General features: G+C 42.4%; 1 long non-coding RNA gene across 1 annotated transcript; it reads left to right on the top strand.

The window, feature by feature from the left end:
- The first annotated feature begins 416 nt into the window (after positions 1–416).
- LOC108350487 (uncharacterized) lies at positions 417–27580 on the top strand. Its single transcript, XR_015683852.1, has 4 exons — positions 417–659; positions 19787–19906; positions 22749–22783; positions 23872–27580. It is a non-coding gene; the product is annotated as an uncharacterized LOC108350487 (long non-coding RNA).

Raw genomic sequence — 27580 nt, 5'->3', positions numbered from 1 at the left:
TGCTTTGTGCCTGAGAGTCATCATCACAGGAGTGGTAATGGTGGAAGAACTCTGACAGCCAGCCAGAGCAGCGATTCTCAGAGTCTACCGCCTATTGGCATCTAGCGGCTCTGGCCTGTGATCTTGGCCAAAGAAAGCGAGAGGCTAACTTTGGAAGGTAGACATATGAAATGCTCTTATTAAGTAGCCGGAAGTGGGCAGTTGGCCCTTGATGAGCTGCTCTGAGCTGGGGACCTGTTTCCTCGCTCTCTACAACCAAAGGCCTTCAGGGCAGGAATAAGTGCTCTGGCAACTTCTGGTCCTCCCACTCCTGACCCGACCCCACCCCTAACTCTCACGCAAGGAGGGGCGGAGTCGACTGTTGCCAATAGTAACTGTCCCTCAAACTGTTTCCTTGACCTTAGTTCCTCTTAGACAACCACATTCAGTCCTGTGACTCTCTAGTGGACATTGGGACAGAAGAGGGGGAAATCTGTCCTAACTGCCCTGCACAGGGCACCTCCGGAAGCCATTGGATAGAATTGTACCCAGCCTTTTACTTACTTATTTTTTTGTTTTGATTATATTTATTTATTTACTTACAGGGTATATGAGGCACCTACCACTGTGCCTGGCAACCTGAATTCTACCCACATGGTGCCAGGAGATAAAAGACTCCCGTAAGTTGTCTTTTGACCTAAATTTAAAACAAGAAAGAATATTGGTGGGGGCGGGCGGGGAGGGTAAAATTGATTACCTGCCATGACCGCGAATGTATGTATGTATACATATTTTAAAAATAGACTGAAGTAAACCATTTAGTGAGAATATGAAAGTGCTATCAGTGCGAAGATGAGCCTACCGAACTGTTACCACTGTCTATCGTTGTTGTTTACTAGCCGTATGGAGACTGAGCGTTCTGGTTTCTGAAAACCAAGTCTTGGAGAATCTGAGACTCTGAGGGGTCTGCAAGTCGCTCTTTCTCTTCCCTGACACATGGAAGCTGGGTACTGGGAGTCATTTCAAGGGCCCACATGGGAGGCCAGTGTTTGGGTTACTACAGCGGGTTCAGGAGCCAAAGAACAACAATTTCCTGATTGTAAATCACCAGGCATCTGCACATTGATCTAAGGAGCTAAGGAGATACCGCATTTCCTCCTTCCTCCTCAGGATTTAGTCAAACAGGAACTTCAAAGGTCACTTTTCTTGCCACACCATCAGTGATTTTAGTACCCTCACAGCAACCTCAAACACTTCCCTGAAATTTTAATGAACGAACAATCCTTGCAAGACAAGAGTCAAGGGAGGAAATCTGAGTTTTAGCTAGAAAGGTGGGTGAGACTATGCTTGGCAAAGAGTCAGGAGTAACAGTCAGCATAACAAGTCAAAGATACATAACCTCACCTGTTTGTTTACACAAAGGCTGTCTTTACTTCCAAATAACACAGTGGATAAGTTTTAGTGAGGCAGTTATGCAATTACTCAGTATTGTTCTTCGCGTTCCTAGTAGATTCCGTAAAAAGTTTCTGCCTCAGAAGACTTGGATGAGGGCTGGAGCAATGGTTCAGCAGTTGAGAGTACTGGGTACTCTTCCAGAGGACTGGGGTTCATTCCTAGTACACACAAGGCAACTCACAACCGTCTGTAGCTTCAGCTCCAAGGAATTCAACATCCTCTTCTGGCCTTTTCAGGCACCCACATTTGTGTGCACATACCAGAACACACACATACACAGCAATAAAAATAATGTTTTAAAATTATTTTGTTTTTATTTTATGTATGTAAATGCTTTGCCTGTATGTATATCTGGTCACCATATGTGGTGGATACCTTTTAAAAAGACTGTGGTGAGAGCCAGAAAGTTGACTCAACTGTTTCTCCAGAAGACAGGGCTTGATTCCTAGTACCCACATGGGAGCTCCCAACTGTAATTACTGTCCCAGGATATCTGGGATCTGATGCTCTCTTCTGATCTCTTTGGGATCCAGTCATACACATGGTGCAAAGGGGGCATACATGCAGCTAAAACACTCATGCATATAACATAGTAAAATAAATTTAAAATTTTTAAAGATATTGTGATCATAGCTGGTGAGCACATCATAAGTCCAAGCTATTTTTAATCTATTAAACGAGTTGACAGTTGGGTGCCCTATGTAAGGGTGGTGGCTCTTGGCTATAATCTCTCTCCCTTCAAACTCCCTCTCCTCTCTCCTTCTCTTCCTTCAGGGTTAGAAGTTGAAACAATCATTCTTTACATCCTACAATATTTGTCCTAAATAAACATGGCAAAGTCTTATCTCATTTTCCAAAGGTAAAATGGCAGTGGCTCTTACCTGCCTGATCCTGCTTCGTTGGTCTTGCTTTTTCCCTTGGTCCTCTTTCAAAGAGGAATGTGAGAAACTTAGCCAACCCCCTCCCCACCCCACCCCCGTCCCAGATTTGGATGAGCCATGCTGAGGCTGTCATTAATTGATACTCTGATTAAAGGAGCCAGTAGACATGTTCAAATGAACTTTGCTGTCCCCATCCCAGCTCTGATCTCTCTCTGAGGACGCTGTTGTAATTCTCCTTCTAACACTAGTGACAAACCAAGTCCATCATCAGCTGGCACCCATGTGTGGTCAAAGTTGTCATCTGGTCTTCCTGCAGAAGCCGCCTTCGTCTGGATTCTGTTCTGAGCCAGATCGGCTTCTCTCTCCTTTATCCTTTGATTGTGGGATTGAATCGGTTGTGTTTACGACTAGTTTGGATTAAATGTAGTGTGTTTGATGTCATAGCTAACTTCAGTTCACAGTTGACATGTTTGGGAAGAAGAAACTCAACTGAGGAATTGCTTCCATCAGGCTGGCCCACGAGCATATCTATGTTTTTGTTTTTGTTTTTTGGTTTTTGTTTTTTTTGTAATTAATGATTGATGTGGGAAGGCCCTCCACAATGGGCGGTACCATGGCTAAGCAGGTGGGCCTGGACAATAGGAGAAAAGTAACTGAGTAACCCAGGGGGAAGCAAGCCAGTAAGCAGCTCCATGATCTCTCCTCCTGCCTGGCCTCTCTGGATGCTGGACTATAACTTGTAGCGAAATACAGCCTTTTCTTCCCCAAGTTTCTTTTGATTGTAGTGTCGATCACAGCAACAGAAAGCAAGCAAGAGCATGTGGTGTATGCGTACATGAAGTGCACATGAATACTTATGGACACACACGTATGTGCACGTGTACATGGAGGCCAGAGGTCAATGCCAGGAGTCTCCCTAGGTTGCACCCACATTATTTTTTGAAGCAGGGTCTCTCACTGAACCTGGAGCTCATTTATTCAACTGGAGTGACTGGGCAGTGAGCTCTGGTGATGTCTGCCTATCTCTGCCCCCAGCACGGGAATTAATGACATAAATTCCTGGACCCGGATGTTATGTCCCACGTCCTTACACTTGCATTACAAGCACTTAGCCAATTCAGTCATCTTCTCAGCCCAGATTAACGTTTTTATTTTAATTTTTAAAAATATTTGTTTTGGGGGGCTGGAGAGATGGCTCAGTGGTTAAGTGCACTGACTGCCCTTCCAGAGGTCCTGAGTTCATTTCCCAGCAATCACATGGTGGCTCACAACCATTTGTAATGGGAACTGATGCCCTCTTCTGGTGTGTCTGAAGACAGGGGCAGTGTATATATACATAAAATAAATAAATAAATCTTTTTTTAAAGTTTAAAAAAGAAAAATTGGAACAATGATAAAACAAAAAATTTTAAATAATTGCTTTATTTTATGAATACAGGAAGGTTTTGCCTAATGTTTGTACATGAAGCAGAAGGTGTCAGAACCCTTAGAACAGATGTCTGTGAGTCAGGATACGGCTACTGGAAACTGAACTCTGGTTCTCTGAAAGAGCAGCAAATGCTCCTAACCATTGAGCCATCTCTCCAGGTGCAGATTAAAGATTTTCAAGGGTCATCTTTGACCAGCTCTACTAAGGCACTGATGACCCCTGCCCTTCGGCATCCTTGCTGCTGGGAACTTTACCATAGCACGCAATGCATGCCCTCAGGCTGTTCAGTCACTCCTTGCCCTAAGTTTCAGCTTAACCACTCTGTCTTCCTGCCCAAGTAGCAATTCAACCCTGTAGATGATATTTAGACAAGAAACCCTTTTAACAGTTATATGAGACTTTATTTTTACTGCATGTATACTGTATGAATGTTTTACCTGCATATGAATATTGTACTATGTATGTGCCTGAAGCCACAGAGACTAGAAGACAGCAATGGATCCCCTGGGACTAGTTCCCTGCAGCTATAAACCACATGTAGGTGCTAGGAGTTAAATCCAGGTCCTCTGCAAGAGCAGTATACACCCTTAACCACTGGGCTATCTCTCCAGCCCCTGCACTGTAGATCTGAAATTTTCCCAGAGTTTCGTGTATTAGTCTTTATCCCTAGGCTGATGCTGTTAAGAAGCAGTAGAGCCTTTAAGAACTGAGGCCTGCTGAAAGGTAGTCAGGTCATCAAAAATGTGACCTAGGAGGTTAAGAGTCCAGCCCTTTCCCTTTACTCTCCAATAACAGGGGATCGTGGTGTCTGCGCCGTGCTCCCATCATAATGGGCTCCCCCAAATAACTTCTTACATTAAAGAGAATGCTTCGGAAACTCCAAAAAACTTTGAGCCAAGAGTGAGGCAAAGCTGACTAACCCTGGGTGCTTAAATTTTGGTATTTGTAGACATAGATGTATGCTCAAAATATCAAGCTCTATACCTGCTGTTTAAAAACTTATCATTTTTAACTTTATGTGGATAAATGTTTTACCTGAATGTACATTTGTGTATCACTTTTCTACCTGGTATCTGCAGAGGCCAAGAGGAGGCATTGGATTTCCATAGAAGAGTTATAGACGGTTTCGAGCCCTCATCTGGTTGCTGAGAATTGAACCCAAGACCTCTGGAAGAGCAGTCAATGCTCTTAACCACTGAGCCATCTCTCCAGCCCCTCTCCTCGTTATTTTTGCTTTCCATTCTATATGTTTGCTATAAGTTTTGAAAAAAGGAAAACAGACTAGAGCAAAAAAAGTCCCCAGCATACAGTGGCATTGTTGTGTCTAGAACAAAATAGCTCGTTCTGTTCACATAGATCATAGAACCTCTTGATTGCTTTTGGACAAATTCCACCATCGGCGTTATGCAAGTCCCCACCCGTAGCAGACACGGTTGGCACTCTGCCCAAGTTTGCTTGCATGCGTCTTTCTGTGTTTCCGTGGCACCCCAACCCTTCCCTTCGCTAGGGTATATTTCCTTCTAATAGTCTGATCTGCCACTTCTGTTTGAGATGTGTTCTTTCACTACTGGAATCATTCTGCACACATGGAACCTTAGAATGCTGGCCATTACTCTCCTCCAGTGGTTGTTAGATGCTGGACTCCCAGCTTCTTGCCTGTACTTGGAACAAGTTTGGTCTAACATATATTCGAGGTGCCTGCGGGATAGGGTAAAAGCTACCCTCTTCGGGACTTTACTGGATCTTACCTGTGGGAGTTCCTCCCTCTCCCTGTGTTTCCTATTCTCTTAGTGCTTCCTTAAGAAGCCTCTTCCACTTAGTCTTAAGGGTTGTTTAGGGGAATCTAGCTATTTTGCTTTCTGTTCTATATGTATGGTATAATTTTCGAAAAAAGTAAAACAGGCTTGAGCAAAAAATCCCCAGCATATAGTAATATTTTTTTTGTTTTTGTTTTTTTGGGTTTTTTTTTTTTTTTTGGTTTTGTTTTATTTTTGCTTAACTACTGAACCATCACTCCAGCCCCATAGTCTCCTGTGTTTTGACACTTGGGCTTTAGGTCCTAAGTGACCATATTTTTCTTGGAAACAGATTCTTAATTCTTTGAGGTCTCACTTGGCAGGAATACAGCAGGAGTAACTCATTGGTAGAGAATCTGCAGCCAGTCTTTTCAGTTCATCCTGCGTGTCTGGTGCACATAAACTTCCTTATTGACCTATTTCCTGTAACTCAAGGAAGATTTCATCAAAGGAAGTACATGTCATAATTACACCATGATCCCAATTGTTTAAAATTCCTATTATGGCCAATTAATTATAATGAGAAACAGGGCTCTCTACTTCTCCCTGATGGTATGCCTTGGAAAATGGCAGGCAGCACGTCCCAGTTTTGAGAGGATGTTTGTAACAGGAAGTTTCATAAGAAGAATTTGACAAAGCCTTTGTGCGTATTATGCCCTCAGCTGTATTTGCGATATCAGTTCCTATTGTTGCTTATCCCGTAATTCTGGTCATGCTGCAACTCTGGTACTGGTCATGTGTTTATTTACAGAGGAGGTAGTTTGGGTGGAGAAGAAGGGGGAACAGCTAAAAGGTTGTTTCTGGTATAGTTAAAAAACAAATTAGAGGCTGGAGAGGTGGTTCAGCAGGTAAAAGTGTATTCTTCCAGAAAATACAAGTTAGTCCCCCAGCTCCTATGTTGGGGAAGAGTGTATTCTTCCACAGGATTCGAGTTAGCTCCCCTCCCCAGGACCTATGACGGGGGATGCTCACAAATCACATATGATTTCAACTCCAGGGGGATCTGATATCTCTGTTTTCGACAGACACCTGCACTCACATGAATAGACCCACACACAGACACACAATTAAAAATGAAATACATGTTTCAAAAGACAGGTTAGACTGGGAGTAATTATCTTCATTTCCTTTTTTGTTGGATAATGAGAGAGAAGTTTAATGTTTTAGGAGATAAACATACTAAAGTAATTTGAAGTAAATTGGGCCATTTAAAAACCAAAATGAGGGCTGGAGAGATGGCTCAGGGGTTAAGAGCATCAACTGCTCTTCCAGAGGTCCTGAGTTCAATTCCCAGCAACCACATGGTGGCTCAGAACCATCTCTCATGGGATCTGATGCCCTTTCCTAGTGTGTCGGAAGATATCTACAGTGCACTCATATACATAAAATAAATCTTTAAAAACAAAACAAAAAAACCCAAAGCAAAATGAGGGGTGAGGGATATAACTCGGTGAGTAGAGTGCTTGCCTAGCATGCATGAATTCCTGGGGTCAATCTTCAGCAGAACACCAACAGGACATGATGGTACCCACCAGTAATCTTAGCAGGTGGGTTAGAAGTTCCGGATCATTCAAGGCCAGCCTTGTCTTAGCTGATGAGATGGTTCATCAGGTAAAGTTGTCTGCCATCAAGCCTGATCCAATCCCAGGGACACAGTGGAAGAAGAGACCCCACTTTCATGAGTTGTCCTTTGACCTCCACACATTCAGTGCAGAACATATGCCCCCTTCACACATACACGTAAGCAAGCAAACAAAGGCAACTTTATCTAAAAACAGCAGCATGAGGTTTAGAGGAGAAGGTCTTTATCCCACAACTCTGCCCCAACTGCATCCGAACTTCCAGGGACTCTCAGTTCTCTATCAAATTTGACCTGTGACATAGGAAAAAGGGACTACATGGTGGCCTCAGAAAGATCAATTTCTAGTCTAGGTTTCATCCACTAATGTGTAACCTTGTTCTAGATAAGACTTTCCAAGTCTCGGTTTCCTGCTCAGCAAACCATCCTGATTTCAGAGAGTGGTTTATGAAGCTTAAATTAGATCAAGGTTGAAGGGCATCTCTGTTACAACTGGCAGAGCCTTCTGTTGCTTAATACTCATCCCTCCATTCATCCAGCCAGCTCTTCCTTCTTCCTACGTTAATATGTGCGATGTCTCCTGATTCTGTTTGAGCTGATCCTTTCTCCCCCCTCATGTATTTGTCTCCTTTCGTTCTCCAAACCCTCTGAAAACCCAATCCCTTGTTAAGCCCTCCCAACTACTTAAAAATGCATCTTGCTTATCAGTTTTCAATTAAACTCCTAAATCAGCTTCCATGACTCTCATGATATCAATTATGCATTTTTTTCCTCCAGTCATTTGATTTGCATACTGGCCCAATGTTTTCTTTTTTTCTTTATGACCATCTCTGCTGGTATCAGAGTTGAAATTTTACCCGCTTTTAAAACTTCATATTTTGTTTTATTATATATTAGTTCATCAAAGTATTATGACATCCTGTGATGTCAGCAGGAAAGACATCACCATTTCCTATTTCTATAAATACAAAACGGGCTCAGAGGAGTCACTTGCCTATCAGGATCACAGCACTGCTTTCGCTCAATCACATACTTTAACCAATTTTGATCCGACACATACTCATGACCTCTCAGAGCTCCGTCTTGCCCTGCTGTAAATGTTCCTAAATCCAACAGTGAAGTTGTCTGTATGCCAACTCCAATAATTTGGGTCTTTGTGTATGTTCATGGTTTTTCCAGACTACTCCATAGAACCTATTTTAAGCCACCTTAATACAATATAAAACCCACTTTTTTATTATCTGAAATTCTTTAAGTGTAGAAGAATCAGTTTTATTATATGTGCTTTAGTATAGAAATAATGTTTTTGGCATTCCAACAATTTAGAGTTACCAGGAGTTATACTTAGAACTTGGAGGTAAATTGAGATCTTAAGCAAAGCATTGAGCTTTGGCTTACAGGATTGGCAAGTTCTTTGACCAAACAGGTTCAACCATTCCTGATTATAATTCGTAAGTTGGAGAGACTGCTTGCTTTTATTGTAGTCAAACCTGTTTATCCCTTATCTCATAAACAGCCACAGTCCATTTAGATTACAGTGATCCTTACTCTCTGTGGCTCAGGTTTTATACAGCTCGGATTCTGTATGATGTCTCTAAAAGCCCAAAATTACAATGCCCTGATCCTTCTCTAACTATATCTGGGTTCCTGAAAAAACTGTATGTGAAGGCATTTAGATGCTCAAGGACAAATTTGTGGAAACTTGATGACCTCACTTGTTTCCTGTCAATTTGATGAACCTGGTCACGAGACAAGAGAAGACAAGTGTAACACTGGAAAATACATTCAGTTTTTGAAGGATTTATGAATGTTTTGCTAGCATCAAGAAGTAAGTCTTGATTCCCTTCTGAGGCAGGCCTTGACTCCTGTCTCATTCCATTATCTATTTTCATGGCTGTGAACCTCTCCTAAACTGAACACATTTTAAAATATTTTATTTTTGAAATTATAATATAATTATATCATTTTATAATTATTTTTACTTATATAATTATTTTATAATTATATCATATCCCATCCTTCTCTTTCCTCTTTCTAGCCCTTCCCATGTATCCCCCTTTTCCCTCAAATTCATGTTCTTTCTTTCTTTAATTGTTGTTATACTTACCTCATCTTTAGCACTTTGAGTATGTTTGTTTCATTTGTTTTATTATGAAATAAATGAAAACAAATAGATGGTTGACATACCACAGGACTTACAGGGGACAATGTCTCTTGACTCCTTGAGCTATATTTAAGACAACCACATATACATGAATGAATATTTGGAATTGAACTTTCAACCTATCAGAATGTGGTGCAAGTCACATTGTGTTAAGCAATGAAGAGAAACAAGATGTAAATATGGGTTTGATTGAAGAGTACATGAGTTTGGCTCCCAAAATATCAAATTATTAAAGATATCTTTTTTAAAGATTTATTTATTTTATATATGTGAGTATACTATCACTGTCTTCAGAGAACCAGATGAGGGCACCCCATTACAGATGGTTGTGAGCCACTATGTGGCTGCTGGGAATTAAACTCAGGTCCTCTGGAAGAGCAGTTAGTGTTCTTAACTACTAAGCCATCTCTCCAGCCCTATTAAAGATACCTTAAAGCACTGAATGGAATATAACTAATTAATAGATGAGAAAATTCATTCTATTTCTATCAGAAAGAAATTGTCAATGTGATCCCAAACCATTGAAAAATTAGTGCCTCACAAAGGCATAATGAGGTATTGTTTTTTGGATTATCAAAGCATCAGTTATCATAAATGTCATGAGAGAGAGTTTATATCATAAGCCAAGAAATTAGTTGTTTGTTTCAGTTCTGTATTGCAATAGAAAACAAGCATCTCAGAATCCAGCAGCTTACAATCAGCAACTGTGTTATTATTTTTTCAATTACCTAACACAGCTTGGATCTCCTGCATGATCTGTCCCATTTGAGGGGAATTGGAACTCTGGCCATCTCTCTGGACACTTGACTGAGTTGGCTGTCTCCTGTGGAGAACTCACATAGCTGGCGATTGACGTTGTTAGCTGAGAGCTAACGTGTTGCCATAGACTATGTGTTCCCATTCTCCATAAGAGTTGAGCTCCTTACACCTTACCTGTGTTCTAGGAAGACCAAAGCAAAAAGCTGCAGGGCCTTTTAACATGTCAAAAGTCTCACGACATTGACTTTCCTGCAAAGGCAATCCAGATACAAGAAGAGAAATGAATAGCATCTTTCCATAACAGAGTGACATGTATAAAAGGAAGAAAGGAATTTTTTATGGCAGTGAACATTGAGGGAATATATGGTGATTATTGGAGACTATGGAAGGAGATAGTGATCATTGGAGCTCATGCATATCCACCAAACACGGAGAGCAAATTCACGACCTTTCCTAGTGATAACCCTGCTATGCTTATTCCTGGCAGCTCTACCAGCCTCCTTCCTTTGTCTTCTTCCAAGCTGAGCTTCTTTGTAATGTAAACTTACAACTTCCAAGTACAGCCAAACCTGGGATGCCTGCATCTCTTCTGGAACTAAAATCCTTCTGCTGTGAACTTGTTTCCCAAACTTGAACCTCATCCCCTGCTCTTCTAGACCACAGGGCATCTTTTTGTGTAAGAAGTTCTCCCTCTCTCATCTCTATTCAGGACACTGATGCCCAGTTTCCTCTAAGGGTCTCCAGAAACTTCTAGTTCTAGCTTGCCCATGTAGAATTTGACCTGCTTCTCTTAACACCCTGCTTCTAACACTGATAGAGCATAGAATAGACAGATAGCCATGCAAGGGCTTAAGAAATTAAACAAATACTGACTTAGCAAAGGACTTAAGTTCATGATGTTTGCAGAACAGAGGAAGAAAGAAGAAAGATCTTTGAAGAATGGTAGGGTGCGTGAGAAAATTCATGTGTGGGGCTAGGTGATGACAGCCAGGCAAAGTTCAGATTTGATGTGAGATGTGGTGGTAAGCCACTGTGCATTCTCGAGAAAAGGTGTGGCTTGGTGAAATGATAGCTAAGCAAGATTAGTAAAGGGATGGAATGTAGGGCAGAGTAGAGAAACTAAAATCGAAGAGGCCAGTGGTTACAGGGCTCAGGGGGTGATGGAACACCAGCATGAAGGAGGCTGCAGGGGAAATGATGAATGTATTGCCTTGAAGGGAAACAGAACTTCAGAGTGGCAGTTTATTTATTCATAGAGTCTAGAGGAGGGGTCAGGTTGACTGACAGCAGTGTGCAGAAAGCAGTGGACCAGGACAGACTAAGGGAAGACGTCTGCTAAACAGCTTTCTCACCTAGGATGGTTAGGAGTGACGATTCAGGACAAATGAAGGCAGAGAATCTGGGTTTCCGTGACTATTTTAATAGACGACAAAAGGAGACAGAACGCAGGGGCAGTGACTCATCGGGACCTTGACAACTGTTGGAGATATCAGCAGAGAGATGGACATGAAGAAGACATGTAACAGACCTCTATCATCCTCCACAAACGTCTGCCTGGTTACTAGGTCTGAGGCTTCCCCAGGGGACTACTCATACACTTTGCTTCAGACGAATCTGAAGCCAAGGATCCCAGTCATCTGTCACAGGTAGAGGAATAGACTGAGAACCTCAATCATCCTTTGGGCAAGCAGCCAGATCCACCAGACCCTGAGCTGCAAAGTGACGCTGTCTCTGGAGGAATGAGGTCCCTCCTCCTCCTCCTCGCTCTTTTCTATTTAAAGCTTGGCACAAGAATGCTGTCGTCATTTGTCTTTTTCCTTTTTAATGGGATTTAGCCTTTGCCTTTCTCAATCAATGCCTAGCATCTAAAAGTCTCCATCATTCTCAAGTTTTTAATCAAGTAGAAGGCTTCCTCCTTTCCTCTTCAGTGCCCACACTCTGAGAAATACAAGTAATATTCTCTACCTCTTCCTATTACTAAATATGATTTTTTATTATCACCTACCTCTTCCTATTACTAAATATAATTTTTTGAATCACACATGTACAATAGAATTTGATTTCCAAATTGTAACACTAAAGATAAAACAGCCCATTTAACCATTCCTTTCTCAGTTCTAACTCCTACCATCCTTCCAAAGCACATTATTGTAGTGTATGTTTTAAGTCTTTTCAGATGTGTTTGTTTGTTTGTTTGTTTGTTTGTTTGTTTGTTTTTCAAGACAGGGTTTCTCTGTGTATCCCTGTCTCTCCTGGAACTTGCTCTGTAAACCAGCTTGGAGCCTGACTTTGAACTTGAAGATCTGCCTGCCTCTGCCTCCCCAGTGCTGCGATTAAGGGCATATAACACCACCAGGTTCAGATGCATACATTTTAAAAGATATATTTATATATGAAATATATAATTGTGCACATATACACCTAATGAAAATTGCTAACATATTAAAGCAGTAAACAGACACTACTGATACCTTCAGAATGGATGCTGTAAATTCGTTAAACCAATGGAAGACCACACATTGTACAATTTGACCCATAATATTTTGTAAGAGAAGAAACTGTAAGAGTAGAAATATGTCAGGCAGGCAGTGGTGGCCCATGCTTTTTTTTTTTTTTTTAATTTATTTATTATATATGAGTACACTGTAGCTGTCTTCAGACACACCAGAAGAGGGCATCAGATTCCATTTCAGATGGTTGTGAGCCACCATGTGGTTGCTGGGATTTGAACTCAGGACCTCTGGAAGAGCAGTCAGTGCTCTTAACCTCTGAGCCATCTCTCCAGCCCCAGTGGCCCATGCTTTTAATCCCCACAGTTGAGAGGCAGAGGCAGATGGATCTCTGAGTTCGAGGCCAGACTGGTCTACAAAGTGAGTTCTAGGACAGCCAAGGCTACACAGAGAAATCCTATCTCAGAAACTCAGAAAGAGGGAAGGAAAGAAGGAAGGAAGGAAGGAAGGAGAGAGGGAGGGAGGGAGGGAGGATTCCAAGGGCCAACTGTTGCTTTTGGTTAATCATTTATTGAGCTATCTCTGCTACTATGTAGCTATCCGAGTTCATTCTTTTTTTTTTTTTTTTTTTTTTTTTGGTTCTTTTTTTTCGGAGCTGGGGACTGAACCCAGGGCCTTGTGCTTCCTAGGTAAGCGCTCTACCACTGAGCTAAATCCCCAGCCCCCATTCTTTTTTTTTTTAATTGCTATGCAATTGTTCCATTACACACATATTACATTTTTCATTTATTTAGTTAGTCCTGGTACTCGTGGTTATTTAGATTCATTTCCTGTTCTCTGCTAATAAAAAGGGCGATGAATAGCATTGTGCACGTCTGAGAGAGTGACTGCATGGTGGACATACAGACATGGTGATAGGAGAATTAACATGAGTTAATATTTCTTACTGCACTTGAAGCTCCGAATAACATATGCTGTGCCTTGCTTCTGCAATCTAAATTGCTTTCTACCTCAGATAACACCCCTTAACTTTAGAAAGAGATCGTTACAAAACAGCTGTTCTGACCTCAGGGTCTCTGCTTCCATAAACATGCTTGCTCATGAACCTTAGCCGTGTGACACAAACTTCCAAGACTTAGCCCATCAGTAAGAGGTCAGGAATGATGCAGTTGAGCTCTAAATGTTGAAAAACAAAAACAAAAAATTGGATCTGAGCCCAGTCTCTCTCCCCAGAATTCTAGATTCCTAGGTCTGCTGGCTAGGCCTGCCAACAACAGTTCTCCAACTTTCCAAAAACATGTTTGGGTTCTTGAAGGTCTGATACCTCTAATAGTTGCAATGTTAGAAGGTGAAGTAGGGATCGTGGGCTTCATAAATGCTATCGGACTGACCTCCATAGTGGCCAAACACATGTGCCCCTTTCACTAAAACACTCTTTCTACCATCAAACCAACAGATGTCTACTCATCTGATTCTGCGTTAGAGGCTAACACACCATAAAATTATACTTTCCTTTATTTTTAGCTAAAACGTTATAGTGCAAGTTAAGCACAGCCTACCATTTTAACCTTTAGATGTATACCTTGAGTTAAATATACCCACAATGCTATTTCTGTTTGGCCTTCTTAAATTATGATCTTAAACTGAGCATGCTCAGAATACAGTACTTAACTGGGCATTCTCAGGAATTGTCTTTCCTCCTGAAATGAATATGTATAGGTTGTCTGAATAGAAGCCCCATGCTTTCTTTGTGGAGGGCTCTGCTCAGTCTGCCTTTCTCCACTCACCAAGATGCAATCCTCTCTATTCACTTACACTACTAACAAAGTTTTGCTTTGTTTGAGACAGGGTATCATATAACTGGAGCCTTAAACTGGCTCTACCTCCTGTGCTTGGATTGCGGGTCTGTGCCACCAGATCCAGCTAACACGGCCTGTATAGGCCTCTGCTTAAAAGCAGGATGGCACGCATACTCCAATGGATCTCAGTGCCATAGTGTTGGAAGAGGTTCCAGGGTTTTGCCTGTTGACTGCATGGGGATGGACTTGCTTATCAGGAAAAAAGCCAAATATTAAGGGTAAGAAAGGGTGAAGAAAACCACAAAGAATTGGTCAAAGACATGAAAGAAAAGCAGAGGCAAAGAAGCCAGCCATGTTGTCTTAGTTACTCTTTGATTGCTATGATGAAACACCGTGGCCAAACAACTTAGAAAAGAAACCATTTAATTTGGCATACAGTTACAAGGCTAGAGTCCATGGTGGTGGAGCGAAAGGATAGATGAAACTTCTATCTTGGTCTACAAACATGATGGAGGAAGGGGAAGAAGGAGAGGGGAAGAGGGAAGGAGAGAGAGAGAGAGAGAGAGAGAGAGAGAGAGAGAGAGAGAGAGATCTCCCCCAGTGACACACATCTTAATCCTTCCTAAACAGTTCCACCAACCAGGGACCAAGTATTCAGACACATATGTGGAATATCTCACTCAAACTACCACACCTGACAAGACCTGGTATGATGTTTGGGAGCAAATGGACTTCTGGGAGAGCAAAGATATGTTTATGCCAACTGAGCCTATTATCTAGTGGGGTCTACACTAACTGCTCTGCACACATTTTATTTAATCTTTATGATTAACTTCCAAGGTTATCAGCATGCTCATAACTTTTGTTCTACATGGCTTCCGAGAGCTCTCCTGGGCAATTAAGCTTCAGCTGCCACAGTTACGCACTTGAAGGCTTCTCCTTTCCCAACTTTCCTTCCTTACCCCTTGCTGATAGTCTCCTAGCTTTGCCTTCTAATGAGCTGATTGTTCGTTCGTCCCTGGCTAGAGGTCAGAGCTGCTACACTGTAGCTGTAGTCAACAGACACAGACACATAATCCTCCCAGGTCTTTCACAGGTCCCTGTGTTTTACCAGACGCTGGGGTAGATGCTCAGAGCAGCAGACTGAGGCAGGACTTGGCTAGCCTAGAGAGTCTACAGGCAGGTGCCTGTAACAGGATAGTCTGCCAAAGAAAGAAAGATGATGGTCATCACGCACACAAGATGTGCCCACCAACCATTCATTGATGTCCCACAAGCCAGCAAGGCATCCAGGAGTCAGACGATGGGAAAAAAAAATCTGTAAGATGGTGTATTGCATCATAGGACAGTAAGTGATTGGATAGGAGAATTGAAAGTTTATTATGTGTTAGTCAGAAGTGGATGGGACCTCAAGACCAAGATCAAATGATGAAAGAGGCTTCCCTTCCTCTGCACAGTTCTGCTGTGTTAAGATGTGTGCGTCCAGCCAGTGTAGTACGTGCCTATAATCCCAGGACTTGTTAATCTGAAGCAGGGATACGTCATGCAATCGTGTCTCAAAAGCGGGGGTGGAAGGTGGGGTTGGGGGGACAGAAACTTCTACACAAACAGCATATGTGGTTGAACTTCAGGTATCAATGGTAGGAGGATTTAAATCCCTGAGGATTTAAAGGACCTCAGAGAAATGACATGCCACCCAATGATGAACAGAAATAGGAAACTCTTGACAATGTCTTTCTAACATGCTGGGCTGTGAATTGGTCTCTTCAATTCTAACACACTTTCGGGAGTGCCTCTTTATTTGTTTTAAAGTACCTCTCAATTCCCAAATTCTCCCCCTCCATTAACAGGATGTTATTAAAAATGGGCCAAATTTTGCACAGGCTTCAGTTCTCTTTCAGGAGGGGATCAATATGCACAAGCACTTGTCTGTCCGTTTTGTATTCCCCTGGAGTGGTTCTGTCTGTTCTCTGCTAAGACAGGATCTGACCTCCCTCAGCTCAGATGGGACCCACTCCAGCCCCTCAGCTCTATGTGTAGAGAGGTTGTAAGGCTCACAGACAACTACCATTGAGAAGCTGCCAGTGAGGGAGAGGGTAGTATTCTAGCCCCAATGCTCAGCTTCTGGCTGAATCCCACAGATCTTTTCGAGCTGGGGAGGAGATGCCCTTGTGGAGAAAGTGGGAGGCCACTTTAAGGAATTTACATAGCACCTTCAAGTTGGTGTTGGCAGGACTGTATTCATCCACCGCCAGCTACCAGCTCAAAGGCTTAACAGACAAAACCCCAGCTCCTTCCCTGAGCCAGTTAGAGGAAGCAGTCTAAACTCTCTCGCTTGAGTAAACTCATAGTTCCTCCTGGTTCCTGGTCCTGAACAATATCTAAGAATAGGGCACCAGGCATTTCCTTTATTGGCAGCCTAGTGTCTTTTCATAGAATAAGCTCAAAATGGAAGGGCCAGAGTCCAGCCTGTCCTTAATAGGGAGGGGAGGGGGCTGTAACCATAGCAGCAGCAAGAATAACACTAATAGTGGGGATTATGCATGGCGCCCTCTCTCCAGGCCAGGCCACAGTAGGTGGCCTTCATGAGCCCAGACAACCCTTGATCATCAATGGGTCCAAGTACCTTCGAGGAAACTCAGTTTGAAAGAAGGAATTTGCCCCAAATCCTAATCCTGCAACTGCTAAACAACCGAGCCAGGAAGCCAAAATTAAAACTCAGATTCATGCTCTATCTGGATTTCTCCTTCTGATATTTTTTTTCCCTCCAAACCTTTGGTGTTGCGATCTGAAAAAAGAAATCAGGCTGGTGACAGCTCAATGGTAGAGTATCAGCCTAGCACGTCCAAGGCCCAAGCCCCAAAAGAAAAGAAATAAATAATTATTTGCTGCTGTAGCTGCACAGGTAGGTGATCCTAGCTAGCACTTGGGAGGTAGAGGCAGAAAGATCAGAAGCTAAGGCCGACCTTGGTTACAAGGCAGATTTGAGGCTGGTCTGGGTTGCTTCGGGCTCTGTCTCAAAGAAAGAGTAACAAATAAAATAAAAATTCAAAATGGGGGAGGTGGGGTGGAGTGGGTGCTAGAGAGATGGCTCAGCGACTTAAAAAACACAAAATGTTCTTACAAAGAATCCAAGTTTAGTTCTCAGCTTACATTGGGCGACTTTACAACTGCCTATATCTCGAACTCTTAGGGGACCCCCACCTCTGTTCTCTGTGGGTGCCTGAACTCATGTGCGCATACACACAGAGAGACACATAATTTAAAAAACAATAATAAAAATAAATAAATCTTTGGAGCTGGAAAGGTGACTCAGCAGCTAAGAACATGATTGCTTTTTCCAGAGGACCCAGCACCCACCTGGCAGCTCACAGCTCTCTGTAACTCCAGTTTCAGGGGATCTGACACCCTCACACAGACATAGACATGCACACGGGAAAAACACCAATGCACGCGAGATACAAATAAATATTGAAGAAGAAGAAGAAGAAGAGGAAGAGGAAGAGGAAGAGGAAGAAGAGGAAGAGGAGGAAGAGGAAGAGGAGGAAGAGGAAGAGGAAGAGGAGGAAGAGGAGGAAGAGGAGGAAGAGGAGGAAGAGGAGGAAGAGGAGGAAGAGGAGGAAGAGGAGGAAGAGGAGGAAGAGGAGGAAGAAGAAGAAGAAGAAGAAGAAGAAGAAGAAGAAGAAGAAGAAGAAGAAGAAGAAGAAGAAGAAGAAGAAGAAGAAGAAGAAGAAAGCGAAAGTTCAGATGGAAGGGAGGGAGGAGAGGTGTGGAGATAGAGTGGACAAAGGTACTTCCCGGGCTGTAGTTGGATGAGACTACATTCTAGAGTTCTAAAGCACAGTAACAGGAGGACCGTGGTTGACAGTACTTAATATATAATACAAAAGAGCTGGTGTAAAGACCTCAGATGTTCCGGAAACAGAGAATGATCAGTGTTTGAAGTCACCAAGCATGCCAGCTCTCCTGGCCTGTTCGTCACTCACCACACACTTGCAGTGAAGTGTCGCACCATACCCTATGAATGTGCCTGACTATTATGTCATTCAAAAGTAAGCATGCATGTTAAGAGACAAGTGGTCCGAGACCAGTCTCTTCCTTCATGATTAATTCACAACTAGTCGAAAAGAAATAGAATATTCTGAAATTGCGCACTGGCTGGAAATCCTAGGTGCTTGCCACCTGCCAGCTGTGGGTTTGGTAATTCGCCGTTCAGTAGGTTCTTTGTGCACAACTTTCTCCTCAAGTCGGCAAGCAAGTGTGGTGACCTTTCTGTGAGATCTCTGAGCTGCTGACTCTCCCCTTACCTCTCCACACAGATGTTTGTCCGATTCCCAAATTACCACTGAGAAACTGCGAGCGAGTGGGAGAGCTTCCATCTACACTCCTCCATCCCACTCCTTCACCCCACTCCTCCATCCCACTCCTCCACCCCACTCCTCCACCCCACTCCTCCACCCCACTCCTCCATCCCACTCCTCCACCCCACTCCTCCACCCCACTCCTCCATCCCACTCCTCTACCCCACTCCTCCATCCCTGCTCCTGCACCCTCACTCCTCCACCTGAACTCCTCCATCCCCACTCCTGCACCCCGATTCCTCCACCTCTACTCCTCCATCCCCAGACACAGAGTCTACAGAGTATTCCTTGAGTGTGCTCTCCCCCATGAAATGCAAGGCTGTTGAATACTAAACTGTTTTCATACAGCGGTTTTTAAATAGTGAATTCAAGTTAGACTTTAGTCTGGACGACCTGGAGCAGTGATTGGGATTGGACTGGAGCACGTTAGCCTTATGTGGCACTCACACAGCAAATGTGTGCTCATTCCATTCTTAGGGCTGAAAAAAATGAAGGCGGCGAGCTTGTTTCCTGAAGACTAATGTTTCTCAAGGGGCAACCATTTCACGTGTCATTTCATGTGTCTACCATGTGCCACTGTCAGCACAGCCAGAGGGCCACCTCCTAAATCGATGCTGGCAGACTAATTGGTTTACCAAGAATTATCAAAAATGCTAGTGTATTTTAGAAAACGGTAGCATTTACTGCATTTCCTTGCTGTTTCAGGATAAGAACACAGACAAAATGACTCCAAGCTATTAGTTAAAAGTGAGCTTTAATCTGATCAGTTGGGATTTTTTTTTCATAAACCAGATTACATAATATGCTCTGCCACCTTTAAGCCTGCTTGTCCATGTCAAGTTGTATTTTTGCTAATCGCTTTTGACACAGTACCAGAGTACCCTCCTACAATGCCGATTTTAGTCCACAGAACTTAGCTTGTGAGACTCCGTGCTCTGTCCCTATCAGTTCTGTGATGCTCTGACGCTTTACTCTCTTTCCCCCTCTGAAGTAGCACTGCGTTTGTCACAACCAATGAGGCCCATGGCGATGGGAGAATAAGATGACCTTAGTAATGAATAGCTCTGAGGTTCGAAGGTCCCGGGTCACATACCAAGCGTCTCAGAGAAGCGTTCATTTAATCCTCTGCTGCAGATGCCAGGCTGTACTTCAGAGGGCCACAGGAAGAACCAGGGGGAGTTCATTAAGGAAACACATACAGAGGTGAAGGTAGAATGCTGGAACCCGTGTGCGATGGTGAGAGGCAGGAAAAAGGTAAGGATGCCTGGGTCAGGCAGAGGGCTCTGGGGAACATTAACCAACCAGAGAGTTCATGCTCTTGGGCCTAGATTAGGGCAGAAATGGAATCCATGAAAAGCAAGCAGAGAAAAACCAGCATAACACAGTGGTCATTATTTTCATTCTTAACCTAAAACACTCAGGCAAAAGAAGGAGAAACTGGGGTCAGAGCATCCAGGTAATTCTCCCCCAAGTCAGCTGGAGATTTGGAGCCAGACTTTCTGACTTAGGCTCTTATGGTCTCTGTGGTTCAGTCATTTCCTCCCACTTAGGACTCAGATGAGCAAAACTCTGCCCATTATCCAAATCCATCACTTTTCCCTGTGACAAATAGAAGCCTACAGTCTCTCGGGCCAGTTTTCTGTTCTAAGAAAGTAATTTCAACTCTGAAACCGCCAGACTTGATTTTAGCATCATCTTACAGAGTCGGGCATGCTGCAATGAACTGCTGCCCTCCTGACCTGACACTCGTACCAGTTTGTTTTCCATTACTATGATGACGTACCCGAGGTTAGATAACTAATAAAGAAAAGGAGTTTACTTAGCTCACAGTTTGGGAAGTTCACAGTCTAAGTAGTATAGTGCTAGGTTTGAAAGAGGCTCCACAACCGTATCGCCTCATGACCGGTAACACCATGAAAGACACATGATAGTAAGATAGGCCACAGGATAAGACAGGAGGGCAGAGAGCCTCTGGAGTCCAATGACGTAACTCCTCCACTCAGGCTCACCTCCTAAAAGTCTCACTACCTCTCAACATCCCTACACTGGGGACCAAGCTCACAATGTCTGCAACATTGGAGGACACGTCCAAAGCATAATAATATTGTATATGAGATTCCCTCTCATAATCTACACTATGGAAAAGGTGACGTGGATGAATGTGATACTGTTACCATCCTCTCTCGTGTACATGACTAGGGCTTCATGGGTACTGCATTTTTTGAAGGTCATTTTTTTCATATTCCCTAGTGGTTAACCTCTTAGTTTCATTTTGCTAAATGGAAGCAAACTTCAAAATAATCACCTAGTAATTTCTAAAAACTTTATTCTGTTTCTCTAAGTTTTGAGGTGTTATTTTTTTTATTTTCCATACTTCTGCCTTTCTTCCTGATTAAAAAGTTGTCTAGGTGATGGGTTGGGTGGGAGTGTTGGGTTGAGTGGGAGGGTTGGGGGGGTGGGTGAACAGAGACAAAGAACCCCGCACTACAGAATAGATGGTGTTGGTAGAAAGTTTAGTATAGACAGCTCCCAGTCAGAACACGCTGAAATGGCCTGATACAGCAGTCTAGGAATTACCTCAAGGGATATTTGCAGAGAGTCAGCTATAACTCCACCCACAGCTTCTTAATTCTTTGTGCCCTAGGCATTCTCTGGCCTTCAGGGCCACTAACCAGCACAGGGAAGTTTCCTCTGAACGGGAAGTTGGAGTTAATGGCCAAGGCACTAGAACTGGTGGATAAATATGTCAGTCCCTGTATTCCTCAGTAGCGTAAAAATTTTGTGTTGTATTAAGTACATAGTTCCTTGAGGAGCTAGGAAGGGACTCATAACTGTTAGCTGTGTAAGGGTTCTATTCTTCCCACCCTGCTTACTTTCCCTTTCTTTCCCAGTGTTTCCTGCAATCCCCATCCAAATAACTTGTTTGTATTCAAGTCTTGTGTCAGGATCTGCCTTTAGGGAAAGCCAAGACAAGGTGCCGGGAAGTCTTCTGACAGTTGCATGGAGAGCCCAGCCTTAGGCTCTCTGTCTCTGATGGAATGGGCTGGCTTTCTCTGAAGCTCACACTTCATAGCCCTCTGGGGAAAGTCCTTGGCACCTGATCTTGTCTACTTTCATCACTCCCTCATTGAGAGAAACAGATGATTGGATTCTGTCCATGACTTTGGTCCTGCCTAAACTGTCATAGGTAACCAGAGTTCAAAAGCTAAGTAGATATTTATCTCACTAAACCCAGTTGAAGGCCAATGTCGTGGTGCACACCTTTAGCCCCAACAGCCCAGAGGCAGATCTTTGTAAGGCCAACCTGATTTACAATAAGAGCTCCAGGTCATGAAAGATTACATAGTAAGACCTTGCTTTAAAACATTAAGAATACAGTCAAGCCATCCTGGACATCTTTAGAAATGTTCAACTTCTTAACTCTTTCCAAAAGAGAATAAACCAGGAAATCCACACATAATCAGACCAACCCAAACCACAGGAACACTTCTCCACAAAGAGGAGCCACTAATCACCTCTCTGGAAGTTAGTCATAACACTCTCTGCCAGCAGGGGATTAAGGCAAATCTCTCAGTGGTCACCTAATTTCTCTATTAACTTGGTTAAAAATGTTGAGTCTGCTCCGTAGACCTGCACAGGCTTGAAAGGGAAGGTATTTAACAAAGAAGCTGGACGCTTTAGACAGAACGTGGCCCGCCCTGCCATTAGCAACACTTTGTTTACTTTAAGAGAATGCCATTCAAGTTCTTACTCATTTTATTTTAAATAATGGTTTATTAGCAAGTGTAACATGAGAATCTGCAATGAATCTAGAAACGCATAGACCAGGAAATAAAACCCAGTGCATAAAGTCCAGGTAAAAATCTTGGGGCCTGTTCTCTCTCTGCTTTGTTATAGAGCACTGTAGATGTGCGCATATGAAGGCTGCTGGGCCTTTAACTTTCTATTTTAATTTTAGTATCTACTTTGGACTGTTGGCTACATGGAGTATAAATGTATTAGAGATCAACTTCCTTATCAGAAAGGCTATCTCAAAACTAGACTTTCAAGGATCATCTCTATTGTGCATTATTTGAAAAGTTCTCTTTCTTTGTAGAGTATGGAATACAGAAGGATGAAGGAATACTAGGGGTAAGTCAGTGGTTCTCAACTTTCCTTAAGCTGCGACCCTTTATACTTTTTCTTTTTTTCCGGGGCTGGGGATTGAACCCAGGACCTTGCGCTTCCTAGGCAAGCGCTCTACCACTGAGCCAAATCCCCAACCCTGCTGCGGCCCTTTAATACAGTTCTTTATGTTGTGATGATGCCCAACCATAAAATGATTTTATTGCTACTTCATAACTGTAATTTTGCTACTGTTGTGAATTCTAATGCAAATATCTGACATGCAAGATATATGATGTGTGACCCCAATGGGGTCACCACCCACAGGTTGGGAACTGCTGGTAACAGTAAATTAACCAAAACTAAGGATGTATGAAGAAGCCTTATGAAAATCCACTAGTTTGTAAGTCACTTAAAAATACAAAAAAAAAGTTTGACCAAAGATACCCTGCATGGTAGGACAACAGCTTATTATTTGGAAATCTCAGTGTCAGGCATAAGTTACTTCTATGAATTATTGGTTAGGGAGGCCCCAGAGGCATCCAAAACAACCCCCAGGCTTCTGCCATTGCTCTTGATTTCTCACCATAACTAGATGATAAGACTCTGGGTTGCAAGACAAAGAGAAATTAATCTTGAACTGACCAGGAACTCTCCCTGTTGGCTACATGTTGTAGTGTTGGCAGGTGCTTTGCATGCTGCTGAGGGAGAAAAGGTATCAATGGTCTTATACAACTTTGAGTCCAGCATACTATAGCACTGATCTGACAGGTACAATGTACCCATGGTGCAATAATGGCACAACTGTTATGGGAACAACCATCCACTTGTTGATTGGAATTAAGGCCTGCTTCATAGGAGGGGTTGATACCTAGTACTGTGAAATGGCCTAAGATGGGGGTGGTTATTATTAATTTTGCTAAATGGTCCCATTGTGAAACTTCTTTCTAGTACTTGTTTATACCTATAGATTTGTTCTGGTCTCAACCTTGGTTTGAGAAGCTTCTTTTTATGGATGGTAGTGGTCAGTGCTGAAACCCATAGCTGTACAAGGTGCTTAGAATAAGTGATTGTGAGTGCTCAACTATAGATATGATATTTCTATCCCTTGCAAGGCTCAGAGGACATTGCAGAAGAAGAAACAAAAAGAATATAAGTACCAGAGGATGGAGAGGAGTGCTATGAACTACACTTGACACAGTTGTGGCACATATGAAGTCAAAGAAGCTGTGGTTACCTGCATAAGGCCTGTATAAGATCAAGCCAATTGAAACTTCCAATATGGATGGGGGAAAAACTCACAAGGCCCCAACCCTAGTTGAGAAGCTATTGACAGTTAATTGTTGCTGGATAAGAGAGTTCATTTTGTGGTGTATGGCCCTCGTAGGTGGTCTGTGCCCCAGCAAATGGCATGACATCCATGCTTATATGGACAGTGTTAATTAAACGCAGTGAATTGTAAAATAAAAGAAGAAAAGGAGAAAAAGGAGATGAAGTTTGAAGTGAGATGCATTGGGGGAACCTAGGGGAAACTGGAACAGGAGATGGATGGGTAGTGTGCCAGTTTGAATAGGAATGGCCCCCATAAATCTCAAGTGTTTGAATGCTTGACCAATAGGGAGTGGCACTACTAAAAGGTGTGGCCATGTTGGAGTAGGTATGGCCTTGTTGGAGAAAGTGTACCACTGTGGTGTCAAACTTTGAGGTCTCAGATGTTCAAACCAGGCCTAGTGTGGAAGTCTCCTTTTGTCACCTGAGGATCAAGATGTAGAACTCTCAGCTCCTTCTCTAGCACCATGTCTACCTGCATGCAGCCATGCTTCCTGCCACGCTGATAATGAGCTAAGTCTCTGAGCCTGTAAGCCAGCCCCATTAAATACTTTCCTTCATATGAGTTGCTGTGGTCATGGTGTCTTTTCACAGCAATTAAACCTTAGCTAAGACAGGTGGATATGATCAAGACACATACGCATATATAAAATTTTCAAATAATAAAAGAAAATACTATTAACAAAAAGGAAGGCTGTCTCAATTTATGATTGGCTTAGTTGTGTAACTTTCTCATTTAACTGTTCATTTAATAACCATTTTTGGTAACTTGGTGGAGAAAAATAGCATGCTAACTTTGTTTCTTTTATATTTTTTTAACTTAGTAATAAGATGGATATTTGCCTCTTGTATTCTTTTGTTGTTGCTGTTATTTCTTGTGTTCTCCTCTTTCTCCTCATCTCTTCCTTCCTCTTAGACAGAGTTTCTCTGTGCTGCCCAGGTTAGCATCAAACTGGTAAGTCTCCTGGCTTAGCCTCCCAGGTGCTGGGATTACAAGAGAATACCACACAGCTAGTCTTCTTTATTTCCTTTGTATAGTTTTGCTTATATTCTTTGCTTCTTTTTTATTATTTGTTCCACTTTAGTTGTCAAACAATAACTTCACATGTTTATGGGACCAATGTGATTACATAACATCACAGTTATACATTGTAGAGTCATCAAATTAATTAACACATAATTACATCTCCATTGTCATTCTTTTTGTGATAAGAATGCAACAAAATAAAACAAGGTTAAAGACATTGCTCAATGGCAAAGAGTAAATTCTGCACTTGAGGAGGAACTCTTCAAGCTCCTGAACATACATGGTGAATGAAAATTTCACACACACACACACACACACACACACACACACACATACACACACACACACACACACACACACACACACACACGAAACAAACAATTAATGGGTTGGGAAGATGGTTCAGCGAGTAAGAGCGCTAACTGTTCTTCCAGAAGGTTTACAATTTCTTATAACCAGTCCCAGGGGATATGACACCCTCTTTTGACCTTTGCAGGTACCAGGCATGTGACACACAGACAAGCATGCTGACACCCATACCCATAAGATACACAAGTAGAAAAATTTAAAAACCCTTAAAAAGTTAAAAATTTACAAAAATTTGTAAAGCATTTTTAAGCGTGCACCATACAGTATGATGGATCACTAAGTCTTTGTCTAATTTCTATCAAAATTTTAATTTTCCTACTAAAGAATGAAAGGCAAATATACATTGGAAGCAGAAGCCTGGGGCTTGTCACAGTTATGAAAATATCTTTCTAGTTTATCAAAAGATGTCAACTTACTATAGTTTTAGTAAAGTTTCTCACATGTATCTCTAGCTTTTAAATGACCACATGCACTTTTAACACTAACACCAAGATCCACTAAGAAGGCAGAGCAGGAAGATCTATGTGAGGTCTTTCTGAAGCCAGCCTGATCTACATAGTGAATTCCAGGTCACCCAGTGTTACACAATGAGAATGTCTCAAAAAAAATTTTACAAGTTTTACATTTAGTTTCTTAACAGCTCCAGAATTTATTTTTAATAGTCAGCTTCTAGTCTCTTAATACATTCTTTTTATAATGTTTGCAGTTTTTGTTTTAAAGATTTATTTATTTATTCATAAATTATTTTAACAGCCATTGGTGAAGTACTTTAGGTAAAGCTCTCTATGTCTTTAATTTTCATTTTTAAATTTTTAACCTATAGTTTTTATTTATGTTGTACTGTGTATACCTCTGAGTTTACGGGCACTGCCACTTGCTTGCAGTGCCCATGGACACCTGTAGGGGGGCATACAATCCTACAGAACCAAAATTAAAAATAGTTGCTAACTGCCTGTTGAACATTCTGGAAACCAAATCCAGGTCTTCTGCAAGAGGGTCACAATCCCAGCCGGCTCTCCAACCTGCCTTTCATTTCTAAACTAATAATTGAAGTCAAACTTCTTTCAAAACATGAAAAAAAAATCAATGGATTCTTTTTGCTACCTTGGAATTGCTGGTTCAAATTTTGGAAAATGTGTAACCATAGATTGCTTCAGAAAAACTTCTGTAGATGGAAGACCTTTCTGTCTCTGGAGTGTAGAGGTGACAATGTTTTGCTCTTGGGGGTTTTCTGTGACTGCCTGAAGACCTAGGGCAGGCAGCCATCCAAGGCCACTTCCTCAGCATTCTTTTCACAGGGCGGTACCCAGCCACTATTTTGCCAAGGGGTTAGTGGCTGGAGGAAGGCCCTTTAGCGAATACTCAAGAGCTTTCTCCTCCTGGAATGAAGTGATAATAGATTTGTGTAAAAGAGGAAGCAGGGGTGGGGGGAGGAGTGGGTGCAGGATGACCTAATGTTTGCTTCTCACTTCTGGCAAGTTTTCAGTGTTTCCACAAGAAAATATGGTTAAAAACATTGTTCACACAAAACCCAGACCACCAACTTGGAGGCAGGTAGATACCTGAACACTAGCACCGTAGGCTTGCAGTAACATGAGTGGAAGCAGTCCGTGAGGGGCCAGCCCTTCACCTGTCTTCGTGTTTGTAACTTGGAATGGCCTCTGAATGCCATAGCTCCCTTCCACGGACATTTTCTATACTTTCTGTCTCACTCTTTTCTTTAGCAACCTTCCACCCGTCCCCCATTGGCTGCCACAATGATTGGCGGGGTCCAGAGACGGCCAGCCTAGGGTTTTTGTTGTTACGGTTGTTTTGTCTGAAGTCCCAGCGGTGGAAGACTTTGGGCTGTATGTAAGGAGACCCCATCAGATCTCAGCCTGCAAACCCTAAAGCCAGCAGCACATGTGGGCTTCTCTTGCATGAATAATAAATTCCCTTCCCTTGTGTTGTGCTTCCTGTGGCTTGTATCAGAAAAAATGCCTTAAGGAATACTGTTTTATTCATATATACTGTGATAACTTTTTTCTTTAGATACCTCAAATATTTTATAAATGTAAATTTGAAAATTATGAACAGAGATACTGCAACAATAAAATACT

The sequence above is a fragment of the Rattus norvegicus genome, chromosome 3 (genome assembly GCF_021556685.1).
Source record: "Rattus norvegicus strain SHRSP/BbbUtx chromosome 3, alternate assembly SHRSP_T2T, whole genome shotgun sequence".
Classification (NCBI taxonomy): domain Eukaryota; kingdom Metazoa; phylum Chordata; class Mammalia; order Rodentia; family Muridae; genus Rattus; species Rattus norvegicus.
Note: the sequence above shows the minus strand (reverse complement) of the source record. Positions and strands in the feature narration are given on the sequence as shown.